Source organism: Canis lupus, chromosome 25 (genome assembly GCF_003254725.2).
Source record: "Canis lupus dingo isolate Sandy chromosome 25, ASM325472v2, whole genome shotgun sequence".
Taxonomy (NCBI): domain Eukaryota; kingdom Metazoa; phylum Chordata; class Mammalia; order Carnivora; family Canidae; genus Canis; species Canis lupus.
In genome coordinates, this window is record NC_064267.1 from 19,025,440 (window position 1) to 19,039,439 (window position 14,000).

A 14,000-nucleotide genomic window follows, 5' to 3' on the forward strand; every position below is an offset into this window, starting at 1 on the left:
GGCCTTACCATGCCTAAATAGTAGTAATAGTAGTAGTAGTAGCAGTAGTAGTAGTAATAGTTGTAGTAGTAGTAGTAATAATAAATAAATAAAACCTACCAAAACAATTGGCCCAGCAAAGCAGGATGGCTTGGTTCCAGACCAAATGATATGACACTAGACTTTTCTTGACTTACATGCTCTTCCAGATAGCAGTAGCTACCTGGGCAGGCATGCCACTAGCTAGCATGTTGGTGCTGTGGGCCATAGCTGCTTTTTGTTTCCTCTACCAGATGTTGCTGTGAATCTACTCCACAAGTTGTGAAATTTGTGAATAGTCCTCCCTTATGTTCTTTCTGAGTCAAGGTGTTAAGTGTCCAGGACAGAGAAGTTGGGGGCAGTTCAAATTAATCAGCTACTTCTCATTGTTAAGAGGCTCCTCTGAAGAGAGTTAGGTGTGACCCCATCCAAGTGGCAGGAGATGGTCTGAGCAGCCTACTGGTCAGCAAGTGGTGAGGCCAATGAAGTCATTATATCCTATAACAGTCAATTTATTTGGCCTATTCCACACTACAGTAGGAGACTACTCTGTCTCAAACCATTTATAGGGTCAATGTGAGGGCGTCCTAGTGATCATGGCACCCACATGTCATGTGATCCTGTGGTAAAGGTCATAATTGTTATGCTGTTGTTTGTCTAACTTCCTGACTCAGTTGGGTAGGGGAGACCACATGGATGGAAACCAGTAGCGCAAAGCTTAATGAAAAGGGAAAGATTGGGGGCACTATCCTTACCCTATCTAAGACCCCTGAGGAAGTCATGCCATTGTCTTAGGAATGTAAAACTCATGGACCCTTCTGAGTGCTGCTGCTTACCAGTACACCAAGGGCCTTATGCTCAAAACCTGTGTCTTCAAAATACTGATAAGGCCACTGTTGCTCTCATGGAAGTCCATGTGGACCCTCAGAGGTCAATTGAGACATCACAGAGAGGGAGGCCACTGCCTACAGACAGGACCACTGGACCACAAGAGTTTACCTGTTAAGTATTCAAAGGTCAAAATGGTTTGGGACACACAGGAGACTAAAACAAAAACTAAAATTTTTACCTGCCTGTACATATAAGTCATTTTTAAAGACTTTACCCAAAAAAGATAATGGAAAAAAAATTGGTACTACAAGACAATTACACTGTCCCGAGAACAGGCTATTATAGCTCTTTAAGTGCAAACCCCCATCTTTGGGAGGTGGATTTGGAAGGCTTGGAAGGAGAAAGAGCCACCTATTAGGGGCTCCTCTCTTTCCCCTGCTTTTGCTGTAACCACTTAGAACACACATAGTGTTATTAGTCACAGATAGAAACTATAAATTGTGCATTCAGGCAGCTAAAAGACTAAGATGAACAAACAAACCAAAAAAGGAAAAAGGGGGAAAAAACCACCCAAAGAAATGTAAATACAGGGTAAAAAAATAAAAAGTAAATAAAGCGTATAAATTTAATTTGACTTAATTGTAAGTGGAAAATTTACTTAAAGAATTTATATTAAAAAAAAACAACAAAAGGGGCACTGATTGGCTTTTGTGCCTCAACAATATAGGTTCTAAATGAACTTTTAACATCTGCTAAAATGCACCAACTGACAAAACTTCATGATCTTAATCAATGCTTGGGCTCAAACTACAGTTATCCCCAAGGGTCCCACTAAGTATAAACACTGTACTCCCTAAAATCTTGGGAAAGTCACTAAATAGAAAATAGAGAAAAGTAAGTATGCTTCACTTTAACTATAGCCTTGCCTAAATTTCCCATATTCATAGTACTTATTGCTCTAATATATCCCATATTGGATACGGATCTCTAACACAATGAATTAAAATTAAGTTTTGGCATTTATAAATTGGCAGAATAATAATGAGACCTCCATAGACCTCCAGTTAATATGGCCCAATGTAAGAACAGGGCCTTTAAGTAGTAAAACTATTATATAAGACCTAATTAATAAAGGAATGATTTCCCCACTGATTCTTTAACAACTCAGTTTGCCTGATTTCAAACAACAAAAAAAGCATGGATGACTCAGGATTGATAAATGCAACCCTAATTTTATGGTCCCATCTAGTAATTATTTCATACCTAGTGCCAAATATTAAAATTATTGATGCCATCCAATCAACAACCAGTAGATATTTTTCTATTACAGATTTATGTAATATGTTCTGTTTAGTGCCAATTTCAACAGCCTCTCAGCTGCAGTTTGCCTCACCTCCAAAGGGACACAATATACCCTTTCCAGGCTGCCCATGAGGTTCCTCACAGCTTTACTATCATACATAATCCATAATCGTTACAGACAGGATCTTAACTTTCTCCACAAATAGCACTATGACATTACATTGATGACCATCCTCCAAGGATACTCATTGGATACATTCATTAAGGACAATTAAGGACATACAAATCCCTTTTGGGTTCTGGTGGCAACATATTTACAAGTTTTTCTTAATCTCATCGCCGCTACTTACAAATCAGCCTATCTTAAATGGGGTTCCTCCTACAAATACTCTAGAATCTGTCCCAATTAAAATCAACAGGCACTTCCATTAGTGCCCTCAGAGACTCCTTCACTAAAGAGGTTTGACACCTTTTCTCATGCCTCCTGGGGTATCTGGACCACATATAAAGTCATAAGTTGCCCCAAAGCCTCTGGTGCAAGAAGCTGGACTTCTTGGCTCTTTGATAACTCTTCTGGCTACATACTGGTATGTCCTGGAAATAAGGACTCTCACTCATGGGCCCTGAGCCCATGACCATCCATACCCAGCTTCTCATTAGGCTTTGGATCATGGAAACAGCGTACCACAAGCTCAACACGGCTATTCAGGGCTCCTGAAGACAGGGTGCAGGCGGTCCAAGCCCTCTGGTATATTCCACCTACAGGAGGGAGTGGATTTCCCTGTCTTTAGTCTCTTGCCACATGCCACAGTGCCAGAGGAGGTCACCCCTCCTCAAGATCACTAGGCTACCCAGTGAATATCTTTTTTTTTTAAGATTTTATTTATTTTTTATTCATTCATTCATTCATTCGAGACACAGAGAGAGAGCGAGAGAGGCAGAGACACAGGCAGAGGGAGAAGCAGGCTCCATACAGGGAGCCTGATATGGGACCCGATCCTGGGACTCCAGGATCATGCCCCAGGCCAAAGGCAGGCTCTAAACCCACTGAGCCACTCGGATCCCACCCGTGAATATCTTAAAATAAATTGAGTGCAGAGATGGAAATATATAGACTGTATGGACAGCATTGCCACCATCACAAATGGAGCTCAGTGGAATATTACTGTCCTTCATCCTATAGCCAAGATAACCCTGATAAAAGGATGGACCAGGGATCAATACAGTTGATCAAACTTAAGGCAATCATCTTAGTACTGGATCCTCTGGCCATCAAACAGTCCCATCTGCACACTCATCACAAACTTTTGGATCATTGCTGAGAGTTATCCCCTTCAGGGTGAAGTATTACAGAATGTCCTGCCTCACGTACACCAAAAGATAAATAAAAATCTACTGAGTTGAGACCACAATGTGAAGCCTTTCTGGGATGTTCTTTATCCTCTTCAGAGTTACAGACACTTCCCTGGGTACAAATTTCACTTCTTAGAATACACAGTACTGGGCTCCTTAAGAAAGGTGTTTAGTAGAACTGTTATGCCCCTGATAGTTCCCAGATAGTTTGAGAGACATATGGTCTCCTCCAATAACTCCTATTCAAATGCCATTCTGACTAATGAGTCTCTTCTTGCCCCAGGCCTTAATACCTAATTCACAATTATAAGTATTAATTTTAGGTATCACTGGGCCAGAGAGTGCCCAGATACTTAGTCAAACATTATTCTAAATGTTTCTGTAAGGGCATTTTTGGATTATATTAACATTTAAATCAGTTGACTTTGAGTAAAGCAGATTGCCCTCTCCAATATGGGTGGGTGGGCCTCATCCAATCAGTTGAAGGTCTGAGTAGAACAAAGAGACTGGCCTCCCTCGAGCAAGAGAAAATTCTCCAGCAGACTGCTTTCCAATTTCATTTGTAATATTAGTCCTTCCTGGTTATATAGCACACTGCCTTTTACACTGTAACTGCAGCAATGTTTCTCTAGGTTTGCAGCCTGCTAGTTCATCAGGCAGATTTTGGATTTGCTAGCCTGAATCTCTGAAAAATCCTGACTGATAAACCCACTTTAAAAAGCTTTACCACTATTCTTTCCTATACTTGAAGGGGGTTATGTTTTTCCTCCATGTATGTAAAGAGCCCATTAATATGACTCTCCCTATCTCTCTAAACTTTTAATTTTATCTTCATCCTGTAAGCCCTGGAATCCCAGGTGCATACTCTCCTTGCCCCATGGGCCAGGTAGTAACCATCTGATATGGGACCCATTGAGCCCAAACTTATATCACTCAAATCCCAAATTCCCAAAACAACAACAAAAGACTTCCTGAATATTTAGTTATAATAGGTACATAATTAAACTGGATTCTCCTTCTGATCCCATTTAGGAAATTAAAATTAGTTCTCTAGGGGGATCCCTGGGTGGCTCAGCGGTTTAGCGCCTGCCTTTGGCCCAGGGAGCGATCTTGGAGTCCGGGGATCGAGTCCCACGTCAGGCTCCCGGCATGGAACCTGCTTCTCCCTCCTCCTGTGTCTCTGCCTTTCTCTCTCTCTCTCTCTGTCTATCACAAATAAATAAATAAATCTTAAAAAAAAATAAAATTAGTTCTCTAGAGCCATTCCCACAGACAACGTGGAATACCAAAAATAGTAGATAGAAAATTCCACTTATTAAATAAAAATCACAGAGATCATAATAAAAATCAACATCATACCCCATAATATTGACATAGTCCAGAGGAGAACCCATATCAGACAACCAAAGCTCATTGACTGCAGCTGCACACCATTCTGTTCACTACTGTCTTATTACTATTAGTCCAAGTGCTTTCATTTGTCTACAACAGAGAAGCCCAAACCCTCCAAGTAAACTACAGTTTCATCTAAACATGGCAATACTGAAGCCCACATGCCATTTTTTTTGGCTAATGTGAACCCTACAATCCAAGGAAACTTGCCTATCACCAGCCAAACCAAGAACTGAAGCAAAGGGCCACATTAGAGGGCCTGCCTACAGTTTTATGCTGGAGCTCCAGCCTCAGCCACATATATTTATTAAGAGCAACCTGATGCCCTTACTAATAACACCCAAAGTACCCAGGCTGACGCTGACAGGCTGGGTCCAAAGGCCCAGAGGGGGTCTTAAAGGACCAGCCAAGAAGTTCCTTGGCCTTACATAGGATAGGAATCAAATGCAAGCCAGGAGATGAGAGCAGTCTAGCAACAGTATATAGAGAATGCAGGTACAGAGTGTCTGGAAGACTCCGGAAGGAAGGGAGAGAGCCTCATCTTTGCTCTGCATCTGGAGTTTTTCCTGAGGATTGTGGTCCAGTGTACATGTCCTCTCAGACATCCAGGAACTGGTTAGAACAAGGACAAAGGCCCAGGTGTCCTTCATAAGTCAATTATTTGTTTGAACCAGGGAGTAGGGATATAAATGTCTAGCACTGATGGTCTGGAATATGCATATGATGATTTCATCTGGTCATTGTCATCTGGTCCTAACTTAAATATTGTCTATTTTGCTGGAAGACTCTAAAGATATTATTAACTCTTTGTCCCTCACAAGGAAGGCATACACTATTTGCCCTATGGGGCATGTATAAAGTGGAGGTATAGGTCCTAGCAAGAATAGAAGCAGGAAGGAACAAAAATATTTTTATGGAGCTCTTCAGTTTCCCTCCCTCAGGTCACATGATTTAAAACCTATTTATAACAGAGTCCCTCTTATCACCCATTTGGGCAAACCCTTGGACTACTGGACCTTTAAGATTCAGTCACCCTAATGGATGTTTTTTTTAAATCACCCTTTCATGCATAATATCAAAGTAGACTTGCATATTGTTTTATTATAAAGCCATTTCTAGAGGAAATACTCCCCTCCATGTTCGTTTGTTTCTTAAATTCCACATGAATGAAATCGTATGGTGTTTGTCTTTCTCTGACTGACTTATATTACTTAGCATAATATTTTCTGGCTTAACGGAAGCACTTCTGATCAAATTTTTATAGTCCTGTGCTTTATGGTAGTAATTGGGAAAATTAGAAGGAGTGATAAAATTGATAGAATACTAAATTTATATTTTATAGTTTATTATATTTTATATGCTGGATAAAATAGAATTATTTTAACTAACATTGTGCTTTATCTTTGGTGCTGATCTTTGTGATTATTTTAATTATGGGTTTAATGAAGACACCTGGAAAACTTACTATGAAAAACAAAAGAGGATATGAATGAGACTTGAAGTTATACCAGTTACCTCTACTACAAATAAAATTACAGTAGTTAGTAAATATTCCATAATACCACAGCCTTTTCGACAGGCCCCCAAATCACTTTTTTCCCATTAAAGTTAAATGCTGTAAAATAGTTTAAATTTTTAACTCTCTTTACCACATTTGTTTTTTTCCCTTTCCTCCCTTTTAGTTTCATATTAATGGTTATCTGATGTTCTTAGTTTTGAGTCACAGACTAGCCATAGCTAGTTTTTTTCTTTATGTGGCCTATGAGTTAAAATTGGTGTGATATCTTTTTTTAAGATATTTTTAAAAATTCAGTTAGCTACTGCATAGTACATCATTAGTTTCTGATGTAATGTTCAATAATTTATCAATTGCATATAACACCAGTGGTTATCACATCATGTGCCTTCCCTAATGCCCATCACCCACTTACCCCATTCCCTCACTCCCCTCCTCTCCAGCAGTCCACAGTTTGTTTCCTACAGTTGACAGTGTTTCATGATTTTTCTCCCTCTCTGGTTTCTTCCCATTCAGTTTTCCCTCCCTTCCCTGACTATCCTCTGCACTGTTTCTTATATTCCACATATGAGTAAAACCATATGATAATTGTCTTTCTCTGATTAACTTATTGCACTCAGTATTATACCCTCTAGTTCCATCCATGTTGATGTAAATGGTAAGTATTCATCCTTTCTGATGGCTGAGTAATATTCCAATGTATAAACATACCACATCTTTACCCATTCATCTGTCAATGGATATCTCAGCTCCTTCCATAGTATTGCTATTATAGACATTGCTGCTATAAACATTGGGGTGCAGGTACCCCTTTGGATCACTACATTTGTATCTTGGAGGTAAATACACAGTAGTGCAATTGCTAGGTATTAGGGTAGCTCTATTTTTAGATTCCAGAGGAACCTCCACACTTTTCCAGAGTGGCTGTACCAGTTTGCATTTCCATCCACATCCTTGCCAATATTTGTTGTCTCCTGTCTTGTTAATTTTAGCCATTCTGACTGGTGTAAGGTGATATCTCATAGTAGTTTTGATTTGTATTTTCCTGATGACCAGTGATGTGGAGCATTTTTTCATGCGTCTGTTGGCCATTGGTATATCTTCTTTGGAGTAATGCCCGTTCATGTTTTCTGCCCATTTCTTCTTTTTCTTCTTTTTAATATTTTATTTAAATTCATTTTGCCAATATTACACACACACACACACACACACACACACACATACCCAGTGCTCATTCCATCAAGTGCCCTCCTTAGTGCCTGTCACCCAGTTATCCCATCCCTCCATCTCTTCCCCTTCTGCAACCCTCAGTTTGTTTCCCAGAGTTAGGAGTCTCTCATGGTTTGTCTTCCTCTCTGATTTTTCTCCACTCAGTTTCCCCTCCTTTCCCTTATAGTCCCTTCACTATTTCTTATATCCCACATATGAGTGAAACCATAGATAATTGTCTTTCTCCAAATGACTTAATTACACTCAGCATAATATCCTCCAATTCCATCCACAGCAAAGCAAATGGTAGATATTCGTCCTTTCTAATAGCTGAGTAATATTCCATTGTGTGTGTGTGTGTGTGTGTATCTCACGATCAAGAAGATGTCATCTTCTTGATCTGTCAAAGGACATCATGGCTCCTTCCACAGTTTGGCTATTGTGGACATTGCTGCTATGAACATTGGGGTGCAGGTGTCCTGTAATTTCACTAGAATTGTATCTGGTAAATACCCAGTAGTGAAATTGCTAGGTCATAGGGTAGCTCTATTTTTAACTTCTTGGGAAACATCCACACTGTTTTCCAGAGGGGCTGCACCAGCTTGCATTTCCATCAACAGTACAAAAGGGTTCCCCTTTCTCCACATCCTCGCCAACATTTTTTGTTTCCTGTCCTGTTAATTTTAGCCATTCTCACTGGTGTAAAGTGATATCTCATTGTGGTTTTGATTTGTATTTCCCCGATCCCAAGTGATGTGGAGCATTTTTTCATGTACTTGTTGGCCATGCATAGGTCTTCTTTGGAAACATGTCTGTTCATGTCTTCTGACCATTTCTTTGCATTATTTTTTTGGGGGGGGGGGCATGCTGAGTTTGCTAAGTTCTTTATAGATCTTGGTTACTAGCCCTTTATCTGATATGCCGTTTGCAAATATCTTCTCCCATTCTGTAGGTTGCCTTTTAATTTTGCTGACTATTTCCTTTGCTGTGCTGAAGCTTTTTATCTTGATGAAGTCCCAATAGTTCGTTTTTACTTTTGTTTCCCTTCCCTTTGGAGACCTTTCTTGCAAGAAGCGGCTGCGGCCGAGGTTTAAGTGGTTGCTGCCTGTGTTCTACTCTAGGATTTTGATGGATTCCTGTCTCACATTTACATCTTTTATCCATTTTGAGTTTATCTTTATGCATGGTGTAAGAGAATGGTCTAGTTTCATTTTTCTGCATGTGGCTGTCCAATTTTCCCAACACCATTTGTTGAAGAGATTGTCCTTTTTCCATTGAATATTATTTCCTGCTTTTTTGAAGATTAGTTGACCATAGAGTTGAGGGTCCATTTCTGGGTTCTCTATTCTCTTCCATGCATCTGTGTGTCTGTTTTTTGTGCCAGTTCCATGCTGTCTTGATAATCATAGTTTTGTAATACAACTTGAAGTCAGGCATTGTGATGCTCCTGCTTTGGTTATCTTTTTCAACATTCTTCTGAATATTTAGGTTCTTTTCTGTTTCCATACAAATTTTAGGATTATGTGTTCCAGGTCTGTGAAAGCTTTGATGATATTTTGATAGAGATTTCATTGAATGTTAGATTTCTCTGGGTAGCATAGACATTTTCACAATATTTATTCTCTAATCCATGAGCACGGGATGTTTTTCCATCTTTTTGTGTCTTCCTCAGTTTCTTTCATAAGTGGCCTATAGTTTTCAGAATACATATCTTTCACCTCTTTGGTTAGGTTTATTCCTAGGTATTTTTTTGGGGGGGGTTGGTGCAGTTGTAAATGGGGATTGATTCCTCAATTTCTCTTTCTTCAGTCTCATTGTTAGCATGTAGAAATGCAACTGATTTCTGTGCATTGATTTTATATCCTGCCATGATATTGCTGAATTGTTGTATGAGTTCTAGCAATTTTGGGGTAGAGTCTTTTGGGTTTTCCACATCAAGTATCATATCATTTGCAAAACTGAGAGTTTGACTTCTTCTTTGCTAATTTGAATGCCTTTTACTTCTTTTTGTTGTTTGATTGCCGAGGCTAGGACATCTAGTACGATGTTGAACAACAATGGTAAAAGAGGGTATCCCTGTTGTATCCCTAACTTTAGGGGAGATGCTCTCAGTTTTTCCCCATTGAGAATGATAGTCACTCTGGGCTTTTTATATATGGTTTTTATGATGTTTAGGTATGTTCCCTCCATCTCTACATTGTTGAGAGTTTTAATCAAGAAAAGATGCTGTATTTTGTCATAGGTTTTTTATGCATCTATTGAGAGGATCCTTTCTTTTATTAATGTGATGTATCATGCATGTTAAAGCACCCTTGCAGTCCAGGAATAAGTCCCACTTGGTCATGGTGAATGATCCTTTCAATGTACTGTTGGATCCTACTGACTAGTATCTTGGTGAAAATTTTGGTATCCATGTTCACCAGGGATATTGGTCAGTAATTCTCCTTTTTTTTATAGGGTCTTTGTTGGTTTTGAGATAATGCTGGCCTCATAGAATGAATTTGGAAGTTTTTCTTCTATTTCTATTTTTTTAAAACAGCTTCAGAAGAATAGGTATTGATTCTTCTTTAAATGTTTGGTAGATGGGATCCCTGGGTGGCGCAGCGGTTTGGCGCCTGCCTTTGGCCCAGGGCGCGATCCTGGAGACCCGGGATCGAATCCCATATCAGGCTCCCGATGCATGGAGCCTGCTTCTCCCTCTGCCTGTGTCTCTGCCTCTCTCTCTCTCTGTGACTATCATAAGTAAATAAATAAAAATTAAAAAAAAAAAAAAAGAAAGCCCTTTGGAAAAAATAAATAAATAAATAAATGTTTGGTAGAAATCCCCTAGGAAGCCATCTTGCCCTGGATTCTTGTTTTTTTGGGAGATTTTTGATGTCTGCTTCAATTTCCTTGCTGCTTATGCATGCTCAGGCTTTCTATTTTTTCCTGTATCTGTTTTGGTAGTTTATAAGTTTCTAGGAATGCATCTATTTCTTTCAGATTGCCTAATTTGTTGTCATAGATTTGCTCATAATAGGTTCTTATAATTGTTTGTGTTTCCTTGGTGTTGGTTAGGATCTTTCCTCTTTCACTTGTGAAAATCACAAGTGAATTTATTTATTTAGGTCCTTTCTCCTTTACTTTTTGATAAGTCTGGCTAGAGGTTTATCATTCTTATTAACTCTTTTCAAGAATCAGCTCCTAGTTTCATTGATCTGTTCTACTGTTCTTTTGGTTTCTCTTCCATTGATTTTTTTCTCATCTTTATTATTTTTCTTCTTCTCCTGGGTTTAGGCTTCATTTGATATTCTTTTTCAGACTCCTTTAGGTGTAAGATTTGCTTGTGTTTTTGAGAATTTTCTTGTTTCTTGAGAAAGGCCTGTATTGCAATATGCTTCCTTCTTAGGACCACCTTTGCTGTATCTCAAAGGTTCTGAATGGTTTGTTTGTTTTTTTTTTTTATTTCATTTGCTTCCATGAATTTTTAAAATTCTTCTTGAATTTCCTTTTGACCCACTCATTCTTTACTAGGTATTGACCTCCTAATGTTTTTGTGTTCCTCCAAATTTTTTCTTGGAATTGAGTTCATGTTTTAAACCATCGTGGTTTAGAATATGCAGGGAATAATCCTTATCTTTTGATATCAATTGAGACCTGATTTGTGACCCAGTTTGTGATCTATTCTGGAGAATGTTCCTTGTATACTACTCGAGAAGAATGTGTATTCTGTTGCATTAGGGTTGAATGCTCTATATATATCTGTTAAGTCCATCTGTTCCAGTGTATCATTCTAAGCCCTTGTTTCCTTGTTGATCTTCTGCTTATATTATCTATCCATTGTTGTGAGTGGGGTATTAAAGTCCCCTATTATTGTTGTATTATTATCAACATGTTTCTTCAATTTTTTTTATCAGTTGCTTGATATAATTGGCTGCTCCCAAGTTAAGAACATAAATATTTATAATTGTTTGATCTTGTTGGATAGACTCTTTAAGTATGATATAGTGTCCCTCTTCATCTCTTATTACAGTCTTTGGTTTAAAGTCTAATTTGTCTGATACAAGGATTGCTACCCCAGCTTTCTTTTGAGTTCCATCAGCATGATAAATAGTTCCCCATCCCCTTACTTTCAATCTGGAGGTATGTCTGGGTCTACGATTCATCTCTTATAGACAGCATATCAATGAGTCTTGCTTTTTTACCCAATCTGATACTGTATGTCTTATGATTGTAGCATTTAGCCCATTTTACATTCAGAGGAACTATTGAAAGATATGAATTTTATTGCCATTGTATTACTTGTTTAGTCACTGTTTCTGTAGATTGTCTTGTTCCTTTCTGGTCTATGTTACTTTTGGATTCTTTCTTCACCTAAAGTATCCCTTTTAATATTTCTTGCACGTTGGTTTAGTGATCACAAATTCTTTTCGTTTCTGTTTTTCCTGGAAGCTCTTTATCTCTCCTTCCTTTCTGAATGACAGCCATGATGAATAAAGTATTCTTGGCTCAATGTTTTTCTCAATTATCACCCTGAATATATCATGGTAATCCCTTTTGGACCGGACTGTCTCTGTGGACAGGTCTGCTGCCAGTCCAATGTTTCTACCCTTGTGGATTAAGGACCTGCTTTCAAGATTAAGATTAAACTGCTATCAGGATTTTCTCTTTATCTCTGAAATTTGCGAGCTTCACTATTACACGTCAAGGTGTTGAACTATTTTTATTGATTTTGATGGCATTTCTCCATGCCTCTTGGACTTGAATGCCTGTTTCCTTCCCCAGGTTAAGGAAGTTCTCAGCCAAAATTTTTTCAAATAAACCTTCTGCCTCCACCTTTCCTCATCTTCTGGAACCCCTATTATTTGAATATTATTGCACTTTATGATATCACTGATCTCTCAAAGCCTCCCCTTATGATCCAGTAGTTCCTTTTCTTTCTTTTTGTTGGCTTCCTTAGTTTCCATTATTTGTCTTCTGTATCATTGATCTCTCTTCTGTTTCATTTACCCTAGTGCTTAGAGCCTCCATTTTTTACTGCTTCTCAGTAATAGTATCTTTAAATTTTGCCTGATTGGATTTTACTTCTTTTATTTCTACAGTAAGGGGTTCTCTAGTGTCTTTTATGCTTTTTTTCAACCCCAGCTAGTATCTTTATAATTATTATTCTGAATTCTAGCTCTGACATCTTACTTATATCCATCTTGATTAAATCTATGGCAGAGAATATTACCTCTGGTTCTTTCTTTTGTTGTGATTTTCTCCTTCTAGTCATTTTGTCCAGAAAAGAAAGGAGAGTAGAAAAGAAAAAAAGGAACAAACCCAGCAAGAACAGCAATAATAATATCAACAACAATAATATTTCAGGATGTGATCCTAGTATATGTATGTATACTCTGCAGTTGTATGTTAGTTGCTCTTTCCCACTGGTCCTTCCTCTATAAAGTTCCTCCTTGCTTGTAGTTGGGGAGTATTTGTTCCTTTAAGTAGGTATGTTCTTTTTTCTTTTTTTTTTTTTTAAGGATTTTATTTATTTATTCATGAGAGACACACAGAGAGAAAGAGAGGCAGAGACACAGGCAGAGGGAGAAGCAGGCTCTATGCAAGGAGCCTGTCGTGGGACTTGATCTTGGGTCTCCAGGACCACACCCTGGACTGAAGGTGGCGCTAAACCGCTGAGCCACAGGGGCTGTCAAGTAAGTATGTTCTGATTTGTTTGTGAAGTTAAGCCAGAAGCTGAAGTTTTGGTGCTTTCTTTAATCAGTAGACTTGGTATATGCTAGGATTTGTGTTTGTCTTCTGAGGAAAAGGCCTGTTGCTCTGGCTCACAGTCTGACTTGCTCTCACAGATGCTTCTGCCAGGACAGGAGGTGGGGTTTAGTGTAGGAGATTCCAGTCTCCAGTAGAGGTGCTGTGTTTCTCTTTGGAATCTGACTGGGCTAGTGGGCACCATCTGACAGTGGTGGTGGAAGAAGCAGAATATGGTGTTCCTTTGTCCCTGGAGGTGGAACTCCTGGAAGCTGCTCAGGAAGCCCACTCAGAAAAGTGAGCAATCTCTTGTGGCCCAGCCCTTGTTAATTCCCTGGCCTAACTTGTCTATGTCTGGGTTATCAACATGCCCAGACTCATAGACCTCTTGTATTTTATATCTGGCTAGTGGCTAGGATTCAAAACTCCAAGTTTTAAAGGGCCTGATAATGTGCGCACCCACTCCAGTCCCCCAGTGGAAAGACTCAGGGAATACGCAGCACTATCATGCCCTAGAAAAGCCTTAGCTCAGTGTGCAGAGGCTAGAGTTTATTGTAACTCAGGGAAAAGCTAGAGCCAGGATATTAGCCATCTGCACTTGACTCAGTCCTCTACTCCCCTTTCTCCCAGGAAAGCCATTGCAGAGGCTAGA